The sequence below is a fragment of the Pithys albifrons genome, chromosome 1 (genome assembly GCF_047495875.1).
Source record: "Pithys albifrons albifrons isolate INPA30051 chromosome 1, PitAlb_v1, whole genome shotgun sequence".
In the NCBI taxonomy this organism is placed as follows: Eukaryota; Metazoa; Chordata; class Aves; order Passeriformes; family Thamnophilidae; genus Pithys; species Pithys albifrons.
The window spans coordinates 62,453-83,396 of record NC_092458.1 but is presented as its reverse complement, the minus strand read 5'-3'; the positions used below and the strand labels follow the sequence as shown (position 1 = coordinate 83,396).

The window sequence follows — 20,944 nt, the reverse complement described above, 5'->3', positions numbered from 1 at the left end:
CCCTCCCCTCTCCCCCCAGGATTCCTTTGCTGCAGGCCCTCCCTCCTTGGCCTCTTCGAGCTGCCTGAGGATGACACGACCCCTGACAAGGAGCACTACATTGACACAGAGGATACTCCAGGCTATCAGACTGCATTCTCCCAGCTGGCTTTTGCTGGGAAGGAAGAACATGATCCTGTGGGGCAAATGGTGAACAATCCCAGGATCCAGCTGGTTCACAGCGTGCCAGGCAGGGTAGGTGGCTTGGGCTCTGCATCCCTGGGCTGCATTCAGCAGAGAAGAAATGCCTCTGTGAGAATGGTCTCTTGCTAAGGTTTGATAATCAGCAAAATGAAGTGTGTTGTAGGCAGAAGGCAAGATCTTGCTGTGTCTTCTTGTTCATTGGAACTTGGCTTTTGTAAGGTTTTCCTGGTAACCTCAGAAAGGCCTTATTTTTCACAGCACTTAGTTTAGCAATCAGCTCAAATATATGCTATTTTAAAGATGAAGATTTATCTCCTTGATGGCCTATAACTAATGGTTGTCTCCTGTTCAGTTGCATGGACGTGGGAGATTCAGGCAGCTCATATAAAATTAGACATTTTGAGTGCACAGCTAACTCTTACCCCAGATAGTGTTTGTTTTGTTCAAGATTTGGGTAAGTAAAGATTGTCTGAGAGATGAGCTGTTTCTCCCTCCATAACTGCTGCTCTGAGAGTGTCTGAGCTTGTGCCCTGTGCATGAAGAGCCATGGCAGTGGCTGAGTGTCCCTGAGCCCTCTGCTGTGTCTGTGCTGCAGGTTCTGTGGATGCTGAGTGTCCCTGAGCCCTCTGCTGTGTCTGTGCTGCAGGTTCTGTGGATGCTGAGTGTCCTTGAGCCCTCTGCTGTGTCTGTGCTGCAGGTTCTGTGGATGCTGAGTGTCCCTGAGCCCTCTGCTGTGTCTGTGCTGCAGGTTCTGTGGATGCTGAGTGTCCCTGAGCCCTCTGGAGTTACAATCTGGAAAAGGATTGCTTTTCTTGGGTTTCTATCATGGCAATTTGAGCTGATAAAAAAATGAGTGCATTGCTGATGCTGTTATTATCAGTAGCTGCATTGTGCCTGGAGAGGACCCAGACCCACAGTCCTAGTTGTTATGGGTTTGGCCAGATGGGCCTAAATTTAGTTTTTAAAAGTTCAGCTAGGCCTGGGAATTGTCAGCTGACTTGAGCTGGACTGAGCTAGCTAACAGCTGACTTCTTCTGGCCAATAATATTGTATTCCATACCATATTGCATCATCTCAAAAGGGGTAAGAGCTGGTGTGTGGGAGTGGCTTAGGCAGTTGCTTCACAGCTGTGGTCCCAGCAAGACACTCTGCTGTCCCAGGAGGGATGGGGAGGCCCAAGCCCGGAGTACCAGCTTACTATCATGTTATCTTAGGGAAGTAAAATGTTTGTTCTTAGCTTTTCTCTCTGCTTAAGTCTGTCTCTGAAGAATTGACTTCTCTAGAATGATTTGTAGTTGAAATGGTAGAATTTGTGTTTACTGGGAAGTGGGAAATTATTTCTTGTTATACATAACTTGTGTAAGTGTGTGTTATATTGTAGTTTCCTCTTAATTTTCTCTTTTCTGTGTAAATACATGTAGTTAGTTCCAGCATAAACCTGCTTTTGAGGTTTTTTCTTTTCTCTCTCTCTTCTTTTTTTCCCTTGGCTGGTTGGGGGGAGGAGGAACCCTCTTCACTCTGTCCTGGACAGTTGGCGTTTTGCCAGCTCAACCCAGGACACTAGTGCAGCTTCCCTGGGACAGGGACAGTGCCAGGAGTTAAGCAAGTCCCTGCAAAGGGGTTCCAGGTAATCTGAGCGTTCTTGTGAAGCACAGGCTGTCCTCACCTGTTCACTGTTCCTCTCCCCTCTCCCCCCAGGATTCCTTTGCTGCAGGCCCTTCCTCCTTGGCTTGTTTGAGCTGCCTGAGGATGGCATGACACAACCCCTGACAAGGAGCACTTCACTGACAGAGAGGATACTCCAGGCTATCAGACTGCATTCTCTCAGCAGGATCAGCCCTAAACTACCCCACGGTACCCCTGAACCCTCAATGGACACATCCAGCACCTGAACAGAAACCCAAGTCCTTATTTATTTACAGAGGCGAAATGATTGGTAATTGCTTATGATCTGTGGAGAATTTCCTTTGGAACGATCAGAGAGTTGTATCAAGGCAGAGCATTTCTTTTGGTTCTTTTTCTTGTGGTTTGTAATTTCCTTTCAGGCTTGAATGAGTTTTTTGTGCTCCTGTTAGAAAAGCAGCATGATTTTACCTTCCTGTTTTGGGGGGCTTTGTTTGTTTCCATTGTTATCCCTGTTAAATCAGGCCTCCTGTGAATAGCCTGCGTTGTCCTACAGGACTGCTTTGTTTATGGATCAGAGAGAGAGAAGGGAACTGACTTTTCCTTCTCTTGAATTTTTCCAAGCACAAGTGGGACATCATCTTGCTACTCCCCAAAGCACTGCAGGGATGTGGGAGTAGTTTAGTGCTGGTTCAGTTCTCTGGGAAATAACCACGTTGCAGAGGTTTAAGAATCAGTAACAATTGTATTGTCTTTTAAATGCTAGGGTCTTTTAAATGCTGGGTCCTGCAGTCCCGGCATGATGAGGGAAAGAGGAACTTGAGTTCTTCTGAGAAACCTTCTGTTATTCCTTGTGCAGTCTTTTTTTCCTGTTCTATGAGTCACGGCTCACTCTCTCTCTAACAAAATCTGTTAGAGAGTGAGACTGCACTTTAGAATTTGGGTCTGTTCCCTAGAAAGTTTTGCAACGTCCGAAGGAGTGGAGCGCTGACTGCTGTCAGCAAAGCTGATTTGTTAATACTCTGTCAGATTTCCCTCAGCTTTGGGCAGGAAAGGCAAGGGTTTGGGTCAGGAATTGTGAAAGCAGCGCCTGTGTGCCTGTTGCTTCTTGTGTGTGTGTGGCAGGGCTGGGACAAGGGCTCGTGCAGGAACCTCCAGAGCCAGGAGGAACAGCAGCAATTTGTGGAGAAAGAAAACTCCAGGTGTTAAGTGCTGCCAAATTTGTTCTTGCCTTATCCTGTGCTCTGTAATCAGTAACAGGTGACGTGCAGAAATGTCCTAGGGCCAGGGGAGAGCTGAGCTCGGTGCGGGTGCTGCACAGGGCACAGACGCAGGGGTGGAGTGGGAGTCTTTGGGACTTCTCAGAGGGAAGGGAGGGCTGGATGTGTCAGAGGGAGCCATCGACTTGTGCTCACTTGAACACACTTGTGCAGGTCCCTGGGATCCAGTGTAAAGTGCAGGTGTCCTCGTGTTCAGGGGTGAAGGGTCTGAGAGGGACTGTACTTCCTGTGACTTTGCAGGGCACCAGGAATGAGAGGAACTGTGATGTCTGAGGTGTGTCCTGTCCAGTCGTTTTTCCCTCTGGGAACATAGAGCCTGTGGGCGGAGCTGTGAGTGTTTGGATGAGCAGCGCAGGGCCCGGAGAGCTGGGAATTCCAGGTGCTGATAGAACCGTTGCCTCAGGTGGGTTTAGTTTGTGTCTGTGAGAGCTGGGACTGGGGCTGGAGAGCTGTTGTTGGGAAGAAAGGATGGAGTAAATTTGCTCCATGAATGTGTAAAGAAGGACTGAGTAGCAGGGAAGGGGAGTATTTCTAAACTGTATCAATATTCCCCCCAGATTCAGCACGGAGCAGTGATAAGGACGGTTGGATTTGGTCCGGGCCTGCCAGGATCAGCCCTAAACAACCCCACGAGACTCCTGAACCTTCAATGGACACGTCCAGCACCTGAACAGAAACCCAAGTCCTTATTTATTTACAGAGGCGAAATGATTGGTAATTGCTTATGATCTGTGGAGAATTTCCTTTGGAATGATCAGAGAGTTGTATCATGGCAGAGTGTTTCTTTTGGTTTTTTTTTTTCTTGTGGTTTGTAATTTCCTCTCAGGCTTGAATGAGTTTTTTGTGCTCCTGTTAGAAAAGCAGCATGATTTTACTTTCCCATTCTGGGGGCCTTGGTTCCCATTTTTATCCCTGTTGAATTATGCCTTCTGTGAATAGTCTGTGTTGTCCTACATGACTGGTTTGGTTATGGGTCAGCGAGGGAAAAGGGAACTGACTTTTCCTTCTCTTGAATTTTTCCAAGCACAAGTGGGACATCATCTTGCTACTCCCCAAAGTGCTGCAGGCACATGGAAGCAGCTCAGTGCTGGCCCAGTTCTCTGGGAAATAACCACGTTGCAGAAGTTAAAGTATTAATAACAACTCCTATTGTCTTTTAAATGCCAGAGTTGGATGGTGCAGTCCCGGCATGAGGGAAAGAGGAACTTGAGTTCTTTGTGAGAAACCTTCTGTTATTCCTTGTGCAGTCTTTTTTTCCTGTTCTATGAGTCACGGCTCACTCTCTCTCTAACAAAATCTGTTAGAGAGTTAGACTGCAGTTTAGAATTTGGGTCTGTTCCCTACAAACTTTTGCAACGTCCAAAGGAGTGGAGCGCTGACTGCTGTCAGCAAAGCTGATTTGTTAATACTCTGTCAGCTTTCCCTCAGCTTTGGGCAGGAAAGGCAAGGGTTTGGGTCAGGAATTGTGAAAGTAATGCCCGTGTTGCTCGTGTGTGTCTGTGATAGGGCTGGAAGAAGGGCTCGTGCAGGAACCTCCAGAGCCAGGAGGAACAGCAGCAATTTGTTGAGAAAGAAAATTCCAGGTGGTAAGTGCTGCCAAATTTGTTCTTGCCTTATCCTGTGCTCTGTAATCAGTAACAGGTGACGTGCAGAAATGTCTTGGGGACCTTGGAAAATCTTCTCTGGTCTGCTCAAAAGTGGGAAAATCCCCCTGGAAAAAATTTACCTCCAAATAAGGCCTGAATATCTCAGGAGGTTTGACCTGGGAGAAAGGAGCTGTGGAAGAAAACCACCCTAAAAAGAGGCAATTGGTATTGTAAGGTTTTCCAGCAAATAAGGATAGAGAGGAGGGAAGTGTCTTCCAATTAATAATGATTTGACGGCTGTAGGAATGATTTTTGGATGTTTTATAGTCCCTTTTTATTCCTGCAATGACTTTTAAATTACTGCTTTAAAAAGCACCTAAATTTGAGAATTTGAATTTGAGAGGAAATGGTGCAAAATAAATGCAGGGAGAGAGTGTGGAATCGTGCTGGAATCCCAGAGTGGGCTGGGTTGGGATGGGAGGGACCTTTAGGCAGTGAGGTGGTGTGTAGTTGGCATTTATTTCTGTTTCAGTAATTGCGTTTCCCCTTACAGCGTGTGATTTTAACCCTTGCTTGGCACGACGGTTGCAGTGGAAGAAAGGAAAGGAAGCCCAGAGCCTAGAGTGGGATGCCTCAGGCCTCTGCCAGGCGCAGAGGTCGCTGCTGGGTGGTGCGGAGGGGAAAGCGCTGCTCTAGAGAAAGAGACGATCCCCGACTGGGAGAGTGCTGGACTGCAATGCAATTCTCGGCCGTGTCCGCCAGGCGGCGCCGGCGAGGCCGAGGGAGCGGCCGAGGCCGGGATTCGAACCGGAGTTTGGACAGAGGCATCTGCGCTCCAGTTGGGCGCCTTGACCGCTCGGCCAGCGGGGCGGGGGCGTGGCCAGCGGGCGCGGCAGACGGCGCCGCCCTGCACGGCCTGTAATGGTAATGATAATGGAGTCAAAAGAATCAAATAAATTAAAAAAAAATGAGGAAAACGACACGAAAAATAGATGAGTGTGGGAAGCCTCGGTGGAACCCAGAAGGTTTTGAGGCGCCTCGTTTTATTTTGCAGGCTTTGTAAAACAAAAAATACAGGAGGCTGTGCAATCCAAATCCATGAAAAAAAGAATTCCCTGTAGATCCCTGGAGCTGTTTTGCGGCGTTCCGGGGTTCCGGGGCATGGTGGGAGACTCTGGGGGCCTCCTAGGGGTGTTGGGGGATCTTCTGGGTTCCTGTTGGACCCTGGAGGTACCTGGAAGTCTTGGGGTGTCGTTTTAAGTCCCTGGGAGAACCGTGGCGGTCCCCGGGAGGTGCCGGGTGTCCCCAGGTCTCCGGGGCCGGCAGAGTCCAGCTGTGCTCTGCAGAGAAGAAATGGAGAGCTGGGGGAGACCAGAGCAACTTGGAATGTGAAGCTGCCCTGGGGGTGTCCTTTGCAGGGCCCGCCGCCTCCAGCCCCCCTCGCTACCCGGGGCATCGGGCCAGGGCCGCGCCGCGGAGGCTGCGGGGCCGCTTAGCCCGCCTGTGGCGGGGGGGCGGAGGGGCGGAGGGGCGGGGGTCGTGCCGGGAGCGGGCAAGGAGGGGAGGCGGGAGGCGGTGCAGGCCCCGTCGCGGGTCGAGCGGGACCGGCGAGCGCGGAGACGGGAGGGAGGGCGCGGAGGTGCCGGCAGCGCCCGGCGGGTCCACATTGGCTGCCGCGGAAGCCACAGCGCTTGCCGATTAATAGCAACGACGCTGGAACGGCCTGCAAGTCGGGAGTACGGCCCCCCATTAGCGTCGTCTCGCCCGTGGCTAGCTCCCCCTCCCCACCAGGGTCGCGGCAACCCATTGGAGGGCGTGCCTGTCAGTCCTCAGGCGGCTCCCCCCCGCGGGTAGCCCCGCCTCCCCGCCGGCGACATGACATCCCATTGGCGGGAACGCCTGTCAGTCTTCGCCGACTCCCGCCCGCAGCTAGCCCCACCTCTCCGCTGGAGGAACGGTATTCTATTGGGGGCCCCGCCTGTCAGTCTCGTCGGGTCCAGCCCTCAGCTATCTCCGCCTCCCCGCCGGCAGAACGGCACCCCATTGGCGGGCGCGCCTGTCATTGTTACGCGGCTCCCGCACGGGGCTAGCCCCGCCTCCCCGCCCGAAGAACGGCATCCTATTGGCGGGCTCCACAAACATCCTATTGGTGGGCTCCACAAAGCTCCTATTGGCGGGCTCCACAAAGAAAGATCCTATTGGCGGACTCCACAATCCTACTTAGACCACTCCAGAAACATAAATGGCATTCATTATGCAAATGCCCACAACTAACCTAAAAAAAGTAGGGCACATGTGAAAATAGCTCTTAACCCAAGGCTGCTATAGCTGCCCCATGCCTCGGACCCAAGATCAAGTGACTATTGTATAGATGAATAAATCAACAGATTTTCTCCAGTGTTTTCTTTTTTATTTACCTTTAATTTCTATGCTTTTTGAAAACAATATTCTTACATGGTATTTAGTGGAGAGTGCAACCTTTGACTATTTACTATAATATAAATGCTTCAAGAGTTTTTCACCTTTATTCTTCTTCACATTTTTAGCCACAGTAACCTAAGGCACGCCACCAGAAAACCAACCAAAAAACCTCAGAAAAGAACCCAGCAGCAAAATCCTCCAACCCAAATCCTGAACCCATAACAGAAGTGAATGATTTTTATTTTTAAGATGCTGCCTATAAGTACACAATTTCCATTTAAACAAAGATCAAGGCTTTAAAGTTCAAGAAACTTTACATATGTACATAAATTACACATCAGGAATGCCAGCCTCGGAGACCTGGGGACCCCCAGCGCATCCCGGGGACCGCCAGGATCTTCCAGCGTCCTACAGAAACCCCCACATCCCCAGGGACCCAGTGACACACAACAGGAGTCCAAGAGAAACCAAGGAAGGAAGCCTGAAGCTCCAAGGTCCGCCAATCGCTGCTCGTGGCCGCGCCGGGCCCACCAATCACGGACCGCCTTTCTCCGCTCCGTCCAATGATAGCCCGCCTTTTCAATCCGGTACGATCTCGGCAAGCTCTGCCCAGTGCATCGCGGCCCGGCCCCTCAGCCTGGCCTCGCCCTGCTACTCTCCTCAGGCGCAGCTCCTGCAGCCGCGGCTTCGCTGCCGCAGGCTCGGCAGAGGCTGTTGGGGCCAGCGAAGGGCGAGTGGAAGCTCACCAGGTTATCTCCCGGTGGGAATTGTCCCGGGAGAACGCGGGAAGGGCGGGGAGCAGAGGAGATCGCCCCCGGAAAGGCGGCGGCGGCAGCCGCGGGGTTGGAAGAACCAGCGCGCTTGGGGAAAGAGAGTCAGGGCAGGGACGGGCGGGCCGGGATTGGCTGGGCTGGGGCACGCAGGCGTGGGCGTGGCCTCCGCGGTTATAAAAACCGTGCGAGGGCACGTATTTGCCGCAGTTCGGCGCGGAGGCGGCAGACGGCGGTGGATCCACGCTGAGCGTCGGTGAGGGAGCGCCGCGGTCCGGGGGAGGGGAGCCGGAGTGGGTCCGCCGCAAGAGCTTGGGGGGGGGGGCGGGGGCAGTGGAGCGGAGCGCATCTCCTGCGGGTGCCGGGCGTGGGGTGGGCGGGCGGGCCGAGCCGCGGCGCGGCTCGGCGCGGGCCGCGAGGGCGGCGGGCCGGGGCCGCGGCGCGGCTCGGCGAGGGCGGCGGGCCGCGAGGGCGGCGGGCCGGGGGCCGCGGCGCGGCTCGGCGAGGGCGGCGGGCCGCGAGGGCGGCGGGCCGGGGGCCGCGGCGCGGCTCGGCGCGGGCCGCGAGGGCGGCGGGGCGGGGCCGCGGCGCGGCGCGGCTCGGCGCGGGCCGCGAGGGCGGCGGGGCGGGGCCGCGGCGCGGCGCGGCTCGGCGCGGGCCGCGAGGGCGGCGGGGCGGGGCCGCGGCGCGGCGCGGCTCGGCGCGGGCCGCGAGGGCGGCGGGGCGGGGCCGCGGCGCGGCGCGGCTCGGCGCGGGCCGCGAGGGCGGCGGGGCGGGGCCGCGGCGCGGCGCGGCTCGGCGCGGGCCGCGAGGGCGGCGGGGCGGGGCCGCGGCGCGGCGCGGCTCGGCGCGGGCCGCGAGGGCGGCGGGTCGGGGCCGCGGCGCGGCTCGGCGAGGGCCGCGAGGGCGGCGGGCCGGGGCCGCGGCGCGGCTCGGCGCGGGCCGCGAGGGTGACGGGCCGGAGGCGGGGCCTGTCTCCCGCGGGTGCCGGGCTGCCCTCCAGGGAGCGCTGGGTCGGAGTTCACTGTGGCTGCTAATTCAGAGTGCGATGGGGTGGGCTCCTAGCTCCTGCTAATGCAAGGTACGCCGGGCTGAGGCCGTGTGGCTGCCAATGCAGGGAGTGCTGAAGAGGAGCCTAGTGCAGGTGGTGTCCCAGGGAAGCAGCGCGGCTTGCTTTGTCGAAGCTGCCAATGCCCGGGGATGCTCCCCCAAAGGAGAAGGGTAGATGGGATGCTGTCATTCTGGGGATTTCGTGTTTAGAGTAATATTACAAATGATGTCAGTAAAGGCATTTCATTTTATTATAATTTACCTTTAAATGTTATTTGATTTTTTTCTTTAGTTATTTATCTGGTGTTGTGTGGAGCTGTGTGACAGCTCCTAGAGATAGTTAAATGATGATAAACTCTGACTTGTGCTTTTGTCAACAGTCCCGGGCTGCAGAGGGAGTCAGAATCAGCTTTTATCCGGAGGCAGTGAGAACTTGAGGAAGTGGAGCTGAGGCAGCAGAGTTGATGGAGCTGTAAAGATGGTAGGAGAAACCAGAGCCGGAGCAAAAAGGAAGATCTTGCCATGGGAACCTGGAGCCGCTTTGCTGACTGCGAGAAGAAGAAGAGCTGGAGCTGAGAGAGAAGACGTGGCAGTGAAATAAAGCTTGTGGGTATAGAGCTGTAATCACTAAGGGGCTCCTCGTGGCGCTAGTGCCACAGATGAGGAGAGCAAAACTGGTATAGGGACTATGGAGATGAGTTTGGGACAGGAGGGCTGAGGTACAATTCACTGGGGCGCTGGGAGTGTGTCTGTGGATGTGGCAAAGCATCTGCATGTGGTCCAGGGTTGGTGTGGGGTAGGGATTTTAGGCACTGGGTGGTGGGTATTAGGGCTTGTGGGACTAGAGTAATAAGTGCTGGTCTGGGATTGGGAGGAGGGGGGTGGAATAGAAAAGGTGCCACAGCCGGAGCAAAAAGGAAGATCTTGCCATGGGAACCTGGAGCTGCTTTGCCTGACTGAGAAGAAGAGCTGGAGCTGAGAGAAGATGTGGCAGTGAAATAAAGCTTGTGGGTATAGAGCTGTAATCACTGAGGGGCTCCTGGTGGCACTAGTGCCACAGATGAGGAGAGCAAAACTGGTATAGGGACTATGGAGATGAGTTTGGGACAGGAGGGCTGAGGTACAATTCACTGGGGCGCTGGGAGTGTGTCTGTTGCAAAGCATCTGCATGTGGTCCAGGGTTGGTGTGGGGTAGGGATTTTAGGCACTGGGTGGTGGGTATTAGGGCTTGTGGGACTAGAGTAATAAGTGCTGGTCTGGGATTGGGAGGAGGGGGGTGGAATAGAAAAGGTGCCACAGCCGGAGCAAAAAGGAAGATCTTGCCATGGGAACCTGGAGCTGCTTTGCCTGAGAAGAAGAGCTGGAGCTGAGAGAAGATGTGGCAGTGAAATAAAGCTTGTGGGTATAGAGTTGTAATCACTGAGGGGCTCCTGGTGGCACTAGTGCCACAGATGAGGAGAGCAAAACTGGTATAGGGACTATGGAGATGAGTTTGGGACAGGAGGGCTGAGGTACAATTCACTGGGGCGCTGGGAGTGTGTCTGTTGCAAAGCATCTGCATGTGGTCCAGGGTTGGTGTGGGGTAGGGATTTTAGGCACTGGGTGGTGGGTATTAGGACTTGTGGGACTGGAGTAATAAATGCAGGTCTGGGATTGGGAGGGGGGGGGGATGGAATAGAAAAGGTGCTAGAGCCGGAGCAAAAAGGAAAATGTTGCCCTGGGAACCTGGAGCCGCTTTGCCTGACTGAGAAGAAGAGCTGGAGCTGAGAGAAGATGTGGCAGTGAAATAAAGCTTGTGGGTATAGAGCTGTAATCACTGAGGGGCTCCTGATGGCACTAGTGCCACAGATGAGGAAGGCAAAACTGGTACAGGGACTATGGAGATGACTTTGGGAGGGGAGGGCTGAGGTACAATTCACTGGGGCGCGAAAAAACCCTGTGACCCCCAAAAAACTCGCCTGGGGATCTCCTGGGACCCCCCAGAAACCCCCAGACACCCCCAGAGACTCCCAGAGACCCACCAGGGACCCTCAGACACCCCCAGAGACCCTCCAGGGACCCCCATAGACCGCCCAGAGATCATGAGATGCTCCCAGGGACCTCCAGAGACCCCTCCAGAGTTCACGAGAAACCCCTCTGAGACCACAGAGACCTCCAGAGACCCCCAGGGACCCACCTTGGGACCCCCAGAGGACCCCAGGAACCCACAGGAACCCTTCATAGATCCACCAGAGACTCCCATAGATCCCACGGAGACTTCCAGAGACCACCAGAGATGCTCCAGAGACACCCCAGAGACCCCCAGAGAGATCCCCGGTGCCCGAAATGTCGTCCCTCGGACAACCCCCTTGGGGACCCCCGGTGCCCGAAATGTCGTCCCTCGAGGAACCCCCTTGGGGAGCCCCGGCGCCCGAGGTGTCGCCCCTCGGCAACCCCCCCTTCGGGGACTTCCGGCGCCCGAAATGTAGCTCCTTGGCAACCCCCCATTTGGGGACCCACAGTGCTTGAGGTTTCGCCCCTCGGCAGCCACCCTTTGGGGAGCCCCGGTGCCCGAAATGTCGTCCCTCGGACAACCCCCTTGGGGACCCACGGTGCTCGAAATGTCGTCCCTCAGACACCCACCTTAGGGGGCCCCGGTGCCCGAAATGCCGTCCCTCGGCCAACCTCCTTGGGGACCTCAGAGACCCCCAGAGGACCCCCCCAGGGACTCCACAGGGACCCCCAGAGACCCCAGAGATTCCCAGGGACACCCAGGGACCCCCAGGACGCTACAGAGATCTCCCAGAGAACCCCCAGTTTCCCCCAGAGACCCCCCAGAGACTGTCAGAGACTCCAGACAACCCCAGACACCCCAGGGACTCCCCTAGAGCTCCAGACACCCCTCAGGGACTCCCAGACGCCCCCACGGACCACCAGGGCCCCCCCAGAGATCACCAGAGACTCTCAGAGACCCCCCCAGGGACCCCCAGAGAGCCCACTGGGACTCCCCAGGCACCCCCAGAGACTCCCCATAGATCACCAGGGACCGCCCAAGGACCCCCGCAGACCCCCAGACACCCCCAGAGACTCCCAGGGGTCCCCAGAAACTCCCAGAGATCCCTCAGGGACGCGCAGAGACCCCTCAGGGACCCCCAGAGACTCCCAGACACCCCAGAGACTCCCAGAAACCCTCAGAGACCCCCCAGGGACGTCCAGAGACTCCAAGAGACCCCCACGGACCCCCCAGGGACCACCAGAAAGCCCCAGAGACCCCCCCAGGGACCACCAGAGAGCCCCCAGAGATTCTCAGAGACCTCCAGGGAGTCCCAGACACCCGCCGAGACCCCCCAGGGACCCCCAGAGACCCTCCGTAGATCACCAGGGACCGCCCAAGGACCCCCACAGACCCCCAGACACCCCCAGAGACTCCCGGGCCCCCCAGAAACTCCCAGAGATCCCTCAGGGACCCGCAGAGACCCCTGAGGGACCCCCAGAGACTCCCAGACACCCGCCAGGAACCCTCAGATGCCCCCAGAGACCCCCAGAGACTCCAAGAGACCCCCAGACCCCTCCAGGGACCCCCACACAGCCCAGAGACCCTCAGGGACCCCCAAGGGACCCCCATAGACCGCCCAGAGATCACGAGATGCCCCCCAGGGACCTCCAGAGACCCCTCCAGAGATCACGAGAAACCCCTCCGAGACCCCCAGGGACCTCCAGAGACCCCCAGGGACCCACCTTGGGAACCCCAGAGGACCCCAGGGACCCACAGGAACCCCTCATAGATCCACCAGAGACCCCCATAGATCCCACAGAGACCTCCAGAGAACCCCAGAGACCACCAGAGATGCTCCAGAGACACCCCAGAGACCCCCACAGAGATCCCCAATGCCCGAAATGTTGTCCCTTGGGGAACCCCCTTGGGGACCCCCGGCGCCCGAAATGTTGTCCCTCGGGGAACCCCCTTGAGGAGCTCCGGCGCCCGAGGTGTCGCCCCACGGCAACCCCCCCCTTCGGGGACTTCCGGCGCCCGAAATGTCGCCCCTTGGGGACCCCCCATTTGGGGAGCCCCGGTGCCCGAGGTGTCGCCCCTCGGCAGCCACCCCTTGGGGAGCCCCGGTGCCCGAAATGTCGTCCCTCGGGGAACCCCCTTGGGGAGTCCTGGCGCCCGAGGAGTCGCCCCTCGGACACCCGCCTTAGGGACCCCCGGTGCCCGAAATGCCGTCCCTCGGCCAACCTCCTTGGGGACCTCAGAGACCCCCAGAGGACCCCCCCAGGGACTCCACAGGGACCCCCAGAGACCCCAGAGATTCCCAGGGACACCCAGGGACCCCCAGGACGCTACAGCGATCTCCCAGAGAACCCCCACTTTCCCCCAGAGACTGTCAGAGACCCCCAGACACTCCAGGGACCCCCCTAGACCTCCAGACACCCCCCAGGGACTCCCAGACGCCCCCACGGACCCACAGGACCCCCCCAGAGACCCCCAGAGACTCTCAGAGACCCCCCAGGGACCCCCAGAGAGCCCACTGGGACTCCCCAGGCACCCCCAGAGACTCCCCATAGATCACCAGGGACCGCCCAAGGACCCCCGCAGACCCCCAGACACCCCCAGAGACTCCCAGGGGCCCCCAGAAACTCCCAGAGATGCCTCAGGGACCCGCAGAGACCCCTCAGGGACCCCCAGAGACTCCCAGAAACCCTCAAAGACCCCCCAGGGACTTCCAGAGGCTCCAAGAGACCCCCACGGACCCCCCAGAGACCACCCGAAAGCCCCAGAGACTCCCCAGAGACCCCCCAGGGACCACCAGAGAGCCCCCAGAGATTCTCAGAGACCTCTAGGCACTCCCAAACACCCGCCGAGACCCCCCAGGGACCCCCAGAGACCCTCCATAGATCACCAGGGACCGCCCAAGGACCCCCACAGACCCCCAGACATCCCTAGAGACTCCCGGGCACCCCCAGAAACTCCCAGAGACCCCTCAGGGACCTGCAGAGACCCCTGAGGGACCCCCAGCGACTTTTAGACACCAACCAGGAACCTTCAGATGCCCCCAGAGACTCTCAGAGATCCCCCAGGGACCCACAGGAACCCCTCAAAGATCCACCAGAGACCCCCCAGAGATTCTCAGAGACCTCCAGGGACTCCCCGACACCTGCCGAAACCCCCCAGGGACCCCCCAGAGACCCTCCATAGATCACCAGGGACTGCCCAAGGACCCCCACAGACCCCCAGACACCCCCAGAGACTCCCAGGGGTCCCCAGAAACTCCCAGAGACCCCTCAGGGACCCTCAGAGACTCCTGAGGGACATCCAGAGACTTCTAGACACCCGCCAGGAACCCTCAGATGCCCCCAGAGACCCCCAGACCCCTCCAGGGACCCCCAGACACGCGCAGAGACCCGCAGGGACCCCCAGAGACCCTCCAGGGACCCCCAGACACCCGCAGGGACCCCCAGAGACTCCCCAGAGACACTTAGAGACCTCCAGGGACTCCCAGACACACGCCGAGACCCCCCAGGGATCCCCAGAGACCCCCAGACACACGCCAGGGACCCTCAGATGCCCCCAGAGATCCCTAGAGATCCCTAGAAACCCCCAGACCCCTCCAGGGACCCCCAGAGACCCTCCAGAGACTCTCAGAGATCCCCCAGAGACCCCACAAGGACCTCCTAGAGACCCCCACAGATCCCTAGAGACCCCCCCTTGTAACCCCCAAAGAACTCCCCTGGGGATCTCCTGGGACCCCCAGAAACCCCAGAGACTCGCAGAGACCCTCAAGGCCCCCCCAGGGACCCCCATAGACCGCCCAGAGATCACGAGATGCCCCCCAGGGACCTCCAGAGACCCCTCCAGAGATCACGAGAAACCCCTCCGAGACCCCCAGGGGCCTCCAGAGACCCCCAGGGACCCACCTTGGGACCCCCAGAGGACCCCAGGGACCCACAGGAACCCCTCATAGATCCACCAGAGACCCCCATAGATCCCACAGAGACCTCCAGAAGACCCCAGAGACCACCAGAGATGCTCCAGAGACACCCCAGAGACTCCCACAGAGATCCCCGGTGCCTGAAATGTCGTCCCTCAGACAACCCCCTTGGGGACCCCCGGTGCCCGAAATGTCGCCCCTCGGGGAACCCCCTTGGGAAGCCCTGGCGCCCAAGGTTTCGCCCCTCGGCAACCCCCGCCTTCGGGGACTTCCGGCGCCCGAAACGTCGCCCCTTGGGGACCCCCATTTGGGGACCCCCAGTGCCCGAGGTGCCGCCCCTCGGCAACCACCATTTGGAGACCCCCGGCGCCCGAGGCATCGCCACTCGGCCGCTCCCCCTTGGGAACCCCCGGCGCCCGAGGCGTCGCCCCTCGGCAACCCCACCTTGGGGACCCTCGGCACCCGAGGCGTCGCCCCTCGGCAATCCCCCCCTTGGGGACCCGAGGCGTCGCCCCTCGGCAACCCCCTTTTGGGGACCCCCGGCGCCCGAGGCGTCGACCCTCGGCAACTCCCCCTTGGGGTGCATCACTGCCCAAAATGTCGGCCCTCGGGAATCCTTCTTGGGGAACCCGCTGCCCGAAATGCCGTCCCTCGGCAACCCCCCCTTCGGGGACCCCTGGCGCCCGAGGCGCCTCCCCTCGGCAACCCCCCTTAGGGACCTACGGCGCCCGAGGCTCCGCCCCTCGGAACCCCCCTCTTGGGGACCCCCGGCGTCCGAGGCTTTGCCCCATGGCTGGCGCACATTTGGGACCTTTGACGCCCGAGTCGTCGCCCCACGGCAACCACGCTTCGGGGACCCTCGGCGCCCAAGAGCTCGCCCCTCGGCAACCCCCCCTTGGGTACCGCCGGCGCCCGAGGCGCCGCCTCTCGGCTAGCTTCGACTTGGGGACCCATGGCGCCCGAGGCTCCGCCCCTCGGCCAGCCCCGCCTTGTGGACCCACGGCGCCCAAAGCGCCGCCCATCGGCCAGCCCCGCTTCGGGGACCCCAGGCGCCCGAGGCTCCGCCCCTCGGCCAGCCCCGCCTTGGGGACCCCCGGCGCCCGAGGCTCCGCCCCTTGGCTAGGCCCGCCTTGGGGACCCCCGGCGCCCGAGGCTCCGCCCCTCGGCCAGGCCCGCCTTGGGGACCCCAGTCGCCCAAGGCTCCGCCCCTCGGCCAGGCCCGTCTTAGGGACTTCGGCGCCCGAGGTTCCGCCCCTCGGCCAGGCCCGCCTTGGGGACCCTCGGCGCCCGAGGCTCCGCCCTTCGGCCAGCCCCGCCTTGGGGACCCGAGGCTCCGCCCTTCGGTCAGCCCCGCCTTGGGGACTTCCGGCGCCCGAGGCGCCGCCCCTCGGCCATCCCCGCCCATGGGGACCCGAGGCGCCCGAGGCGCCGCCCATCGGCCAGCCCCGCCTTGGGGACCCCCGACGACCGAGGTCTCGCCCATCGGCAAACTCCCCCTTGGGGAAAACGAGGGCCTGAGGGCTCGGCCCTCGGCAACCCCCCTTGGGGAGCCCCGGCGCCCGAGGCGTCGCCCCTCGGCAACCCCCCCTTGGGGACCCGAGGCGTCGCCCCTCGGCAACCCCCTTTTGGGGACCCCCGGCGCCCGAGGCGTCGACCCTCGGCAACTCCCCCTTGGGGTGCATCAGTGCCCAAAATGTCGGCCCTCGGGAATCCTTCTTGGGGAACCCGCTGCCCGAAATGCCGTCCCTCGGCAACCCCCCCTTCGGGGACCCCTGGCGCCCGAGGCGCCTCCCCTCGGCAACCCCCCTTAGGGACCTACGGCGCCCGAGGCTCCGCCCCTCGGAACCCCCCTCTTGGGGACCCCCGGCGCCCGAGGCTTTGCCCCATGGCTGGCGCACATTTGGGACCTTTGACGCCCGAGTCGTCGCCCCACGGCAACCACGCTTCGGGGACCCTCGGCGCCCAAGAGCTCGCCCCTCGGCAACCCCCCCTTGGGTACCGCCGGCGCCCGAGGCGCCGCCTCTCGGCCAGCTTCGACTTGGGGACCCATGGCGCCCGAGGCTCCGCCCCTCGGCCAGCCCCGCCTTGTGGACCCACGGCGCCCAAAGCGCCGCCCATCGGCCAGCCCCGCTTCGGGGACCCCAGGCGCCCGAGGCTCCGCCCCTCGGCCAGCCCCGCCTTGGGGACCCCCGGCGCCCGAGGCTCCGCCCCTTGGCTAGGCCCGCCTTGGGGACCCCCGGCGCCCGAGGCTCCGCCCCTCGGCCAGGCCCGCCTTGGGGACCCCAGTCGCCCAAGGCTCCGCCCCTCGGCCAGGCCCGTCTTAGGGACTTCGGCGCCCGAGGTTCCGCCCCTCGGCCAGGCCCGCCTTGGGGACCCTCGGCGCCCGAGGCTCCGCCCTTCGGCCAGCCCCGCCTTGGGGACCCGAGGCTCCGCCCTTCGGTCAGCCCCGCCTTGGGGACTTCCGGCGCCCGAGGCGCCGCCCCTCGGCCATCCCCGCCCATGGGGACCCGAGGCGCCCGAGGCGCCGCCCATCGGCCAGCCCCGCCTTGGGGACCCCCGACGACCGAGGTCTCGCCCATCGGCAAACTCCCCCTTGGGGAAAACGAGGGCCTGAGGGCTCAGCCCTCGGCAACCCCCCTTAGGGACCCCCGGCGCCCGAGGCGTCGCCCCTCGGCAACCCCCCCTTGGGGACCCTCGGCGCCCGAGGCGTCGCCCCTCGGCAACCCCCTTTTGGGGACCCCCGGCGCCCGAGGCGTCGACCCTCGGCAACTCCCCCTTGGGGTGCATCAGTGCCCAAAATGTCGGCCCTCGGGAATCCTTCTTGGGGAATCCGCTGCCCGAAATGCCGTCCCTCGGCAACCCCCCCTTCGGGGACCCCTGGCGCCCGAGGCGCCTCCCCTCGGCAACCCCCCTTAGGGACCTACGGCGCCCGAGGCTCCGCCCCTCGGAACCCCCCCCTTGGGGACCCCCGGCGCCCGAGGCTTTGCCCCATGGCTGGCGCACATTTGGGACCTTTGACGCCCGAGTCGTCGCCCCACGGCAACCACGCTTCGGGGACCCTCGGCGCCCAAGAGCTCGCCCCTCGGCAACCCCCCCTTGGGTACCGCCGGCGCCCGAGGCGCCGCCTCTCGGCCAGCTTCGACTTGGGGACCCATGGCGCCCGAGGCTCCGCCCCTCGGCCAGGCGCGCTTTGTGGACCCACGGCGCCCAAAGCGCCGCCCATCGGCCAGCCCCGCTTCGGGGACCCCAGGCGCCCGAGGCTCCGCCCCTCGGCCAGCCCCGCCTTGGGGACCCCCGGCGCCCGAGGCTCCGCCCCTTGGCTAGGCCCGCCTTGGGGACCCCCGGCGCCCGAGGCTCCGCCCCTCGGCCAGCCCCGCCTTGGGGACCCCCGGCGCCCGAGGCTCCGCCCCTTGGCTAGGCCCGCCTTGGGGACCCCCGGCGCCCGAGGCTCCGCCCCTCGGCCAGGCCCGCCTTGGGGACCCCAGTCGCCCAAGGCTCCGCCCCTCGGCCAGGCCCGTCTTAGGGACTTCGGCGCCCGAGGTTCCGCCCCTCGGCCAGGCCCGCCTTGGGGACCCTCGGCGCCCGAGGCTCCGCCCTTCGGCCAGCCCCGCCTTGGGGACCCGAGGCTCCGCCCTTCGGTCAGCCCCGCCTTGGGGACTTCCGGCGCCCGAGGCGCCGCCCCTCGGCCATCCCCGCCCATGGGGACCCGAGGCGCCCGAGGCGCCGCCCATCGGCCAGCCCCGCCTTGGGGACCCCCGACGACCGAGGTCTCGCCCATCGGCAAACTCCCCCTTGGGGAAAACCAGGGCCTGAGGGCTCGGCCCTCGGCAACCCCCCTTGGAGACCCCCGGCGCCCGAGGCGTCGCCCCTCGGCAACCCCCCCTTGGGGACCCTCGGCGCCCGAGGCGTCACCCCTCGGCAACCCCCTTTTGGGGACCCCCGGCGCCCGAGGCGTCGACCCTCGGCAACTCCCCCTTGGGGTGCATCAGTGCCCAAAATGTCGGCCCTCGGGAATCCTTCTTGGGGAACCCGCTGCCCGAAATGCCGTCCCTCGGCAACCCCCCCTTCGGGGACCCCTGGCGCCCGAGGCGCCTCCCCTCGGCAACCCCCCTTAGGGACCTACGGCGCCCGAGGCTCCGCCCCTCGGAACCACCCTCTTGGGGACCCCCGGCGCCCGAGGCTTTGCCCCATGGCTGGCGCACATTTGGGACCTTTGACGCCCGAGTCGTCGCCCCACGGCAACCACGCTTCGGGGACCCTCGGCGCCCAAGAGCTCGCCCCTCGGCAACCCCCCCTTGGGTACCGCCGGCGCCCGAGGCGCCGCCTCTCGGCCAGCTTCGACTTAAGGACCCATGGCGCCCGAGGCTCCGCCCCTCGGCCAGGCCCGCCTTGTGAACCCACGGCGCCCGAGGTTCCGCCCCTCGGCTAGGCCCGCCTTGGGGACCCTCGGCGCCCGAGGCTCCGCCCCTCGGCCAGCCCCGCCTTGGGGACCCCAGTCGCCCAAGTCTCCGCCCCTCGGCCAGGCCCGTCTTAGGGACCCTCGGCGCCCGAGGCTCCGCCCTTCGGCCAGCCCCGCCTTGGGGACCCGAGGCTCCGCCCTTCGGTCAGCCCCGCCTTGGGGACCCCCGACGACCGAGGTCTCGCCCATCGGCAAACTCCCCCTTGGGGAAAACCAGGGCCTGAGGGCTCGGCCCTCGGCAACTCCCCTTGGGGACCCCCGGCGCCCGAGGTGTCGCCCCTCGGAAACCCCCTATTGGCGACCCGAGGCGCCTGAGGTGTCGCGCCTCGGAAACCCCCACTTCGGGACCCCCGGCGCCCGAGGCGTCGCCCTTCGGCCACCCCCCCCTTGGGAACCACCGGCGCCCGAAATGTCGCCCCTCGGCATCCCTCCTTGGGGAGCCCCGGCGCTCGAGGCGTCGCCCCTCGAAAATCCCCCCTTGGGGACCCTCGGAGACTGAGGTGTCGATCCTCAGCAACCCCCCCTTTCGGGACCCACGGCACCCAAAGTGTCGCCCCTCGGCAAGCCCCCCCTTAGAGACCCCCGGCGCCAAAGGTGTCGCCCCTCGACAGCCCCCACTTGGGGAACCCTGGAGCCCAAGGCATCGCCCCTCGGCCACCCCCCATTTGGGAGCCCCGGCGCCCGAGGCGTCGCCCCTCGGCAACCCCCCCTTGGGGACCCTCGGCACCCGAGGCGTCGCCCCTCGGCAACCCCCCCTTGGGGACCCGAGGCGTCGCCCATCGGCAACCCCCTTTTGGGGACCCCCGGCGCCCGAGGCGTCGACCCTCGGCAACTCCCCCTTGGGGTGCATCAGTGCCCAAAATGTCGGCCCTCGGGAATCCTTCTTGGGGAACCCGCTGCCCGAAATGCCGTCCCTCGGCAACCCCCCCTTCGGGGACCCCTGGCGCCCGAGGCGCCTCCCCTCGGCAACCCCCCTTAGGGACCTACGGCGCCCGAGGCTCCGCCCCTCGGAACCCCCCCCTTGGGGACCCCCGGCGCCCGAGGCTTTGCCCCATGGCTGGCGCACATTTGGGACCTTTGACGCCCGAGTCGTCGCCCCACGGCAACCACGCTTCGGGGACCCTCGGCGCCCAAGAGCTCGCCCCTCGGCAACCCCCCCTTGGGTACCACCGGCGCCCGAGGCGCCGCCTCTCGGCCAGCTTCGACTTGGGGACCCATGGCGCCCGAGGCTCCGCCCCTCGGCCAGCCCCGCCTTGTGGACCTACGGCGCCCAAAGCGCCGCCCATCGGCCAGCCCCGCTTCGGGGACCCCAGGCGCCCGAGGCTCCGCCCCTCGGCCAGCCCCGCCTTGGGGACCCCCGGCGCCCGAGGCTCCGCCCTTTGGCTAGGCCCGCCTTGGGGACCCCCGGCGCCCGAGGCTCCGCCCCTCGGCCAGGCCCGCCTTGAGGACCCCAGTCGCCCAAGGCTCCGCCCCTCGGCCAGGCCCGCCTTGGGGACCCTCGGCGCCCGAGGCTCCGCCCTTCGGCCAGCCCCGCCTTGGGGACCCGAGGCTCCGCCCTTCGGTCAGCCCCGCCTTGGGGACTTCCGGCGCCCGAGGCGCCGCCCCTCGGCCATCCCCGCCCATGGGGACCCGAGGCGCCCGAGGCGCCGCCCATCGGCCAGCC

General features: G+C 62.7%; 2 long non-coding RNA genes across 3 annotated transcripts; both read left to right on the top strand.

Annotated features, from left to right (window-relative positions):
• Nucleotides 1–88: 88 nt before the first annotated feature.
• Nucleotides 89–5,499, top strand: LOC139668129 (uncharacterized). 2 transcript variants are annotated; one of them, XR_011697100.1, is made up of 5 exons: nt 89–234; nt 1,882–2,119; nt 3,644–3,800; nt 4,593–4,672; nt 5,226–5,499. It is a non-coding gene; the product is annotated as an uncharacterized lncRNA (long non-coding RNA). The 2 variants fall into 2 exon arrangements; XR_011697042.1 differs by lacking the exons at nt 89–234; nt 1,882–2,119 and adding an exon at nt 3,348–3,489.
• Nucleotides 5,500–7,749: 2,250 nt separating this feature from the next.
• LOC139678417 (uncharacterized) lies at nt 7,750–9,528 on the top strand. The gene is made up of 2 exons (XR_011699022.1): nt 7,750–8,119; nt 9,294–9,528. It is a non-coding gene; the product is annotated as an uncharacterized lncRNA (long non-coding RNA).
• Nucleotides 9,529–20,944: the final 11,416 nt, after the last annotated feature.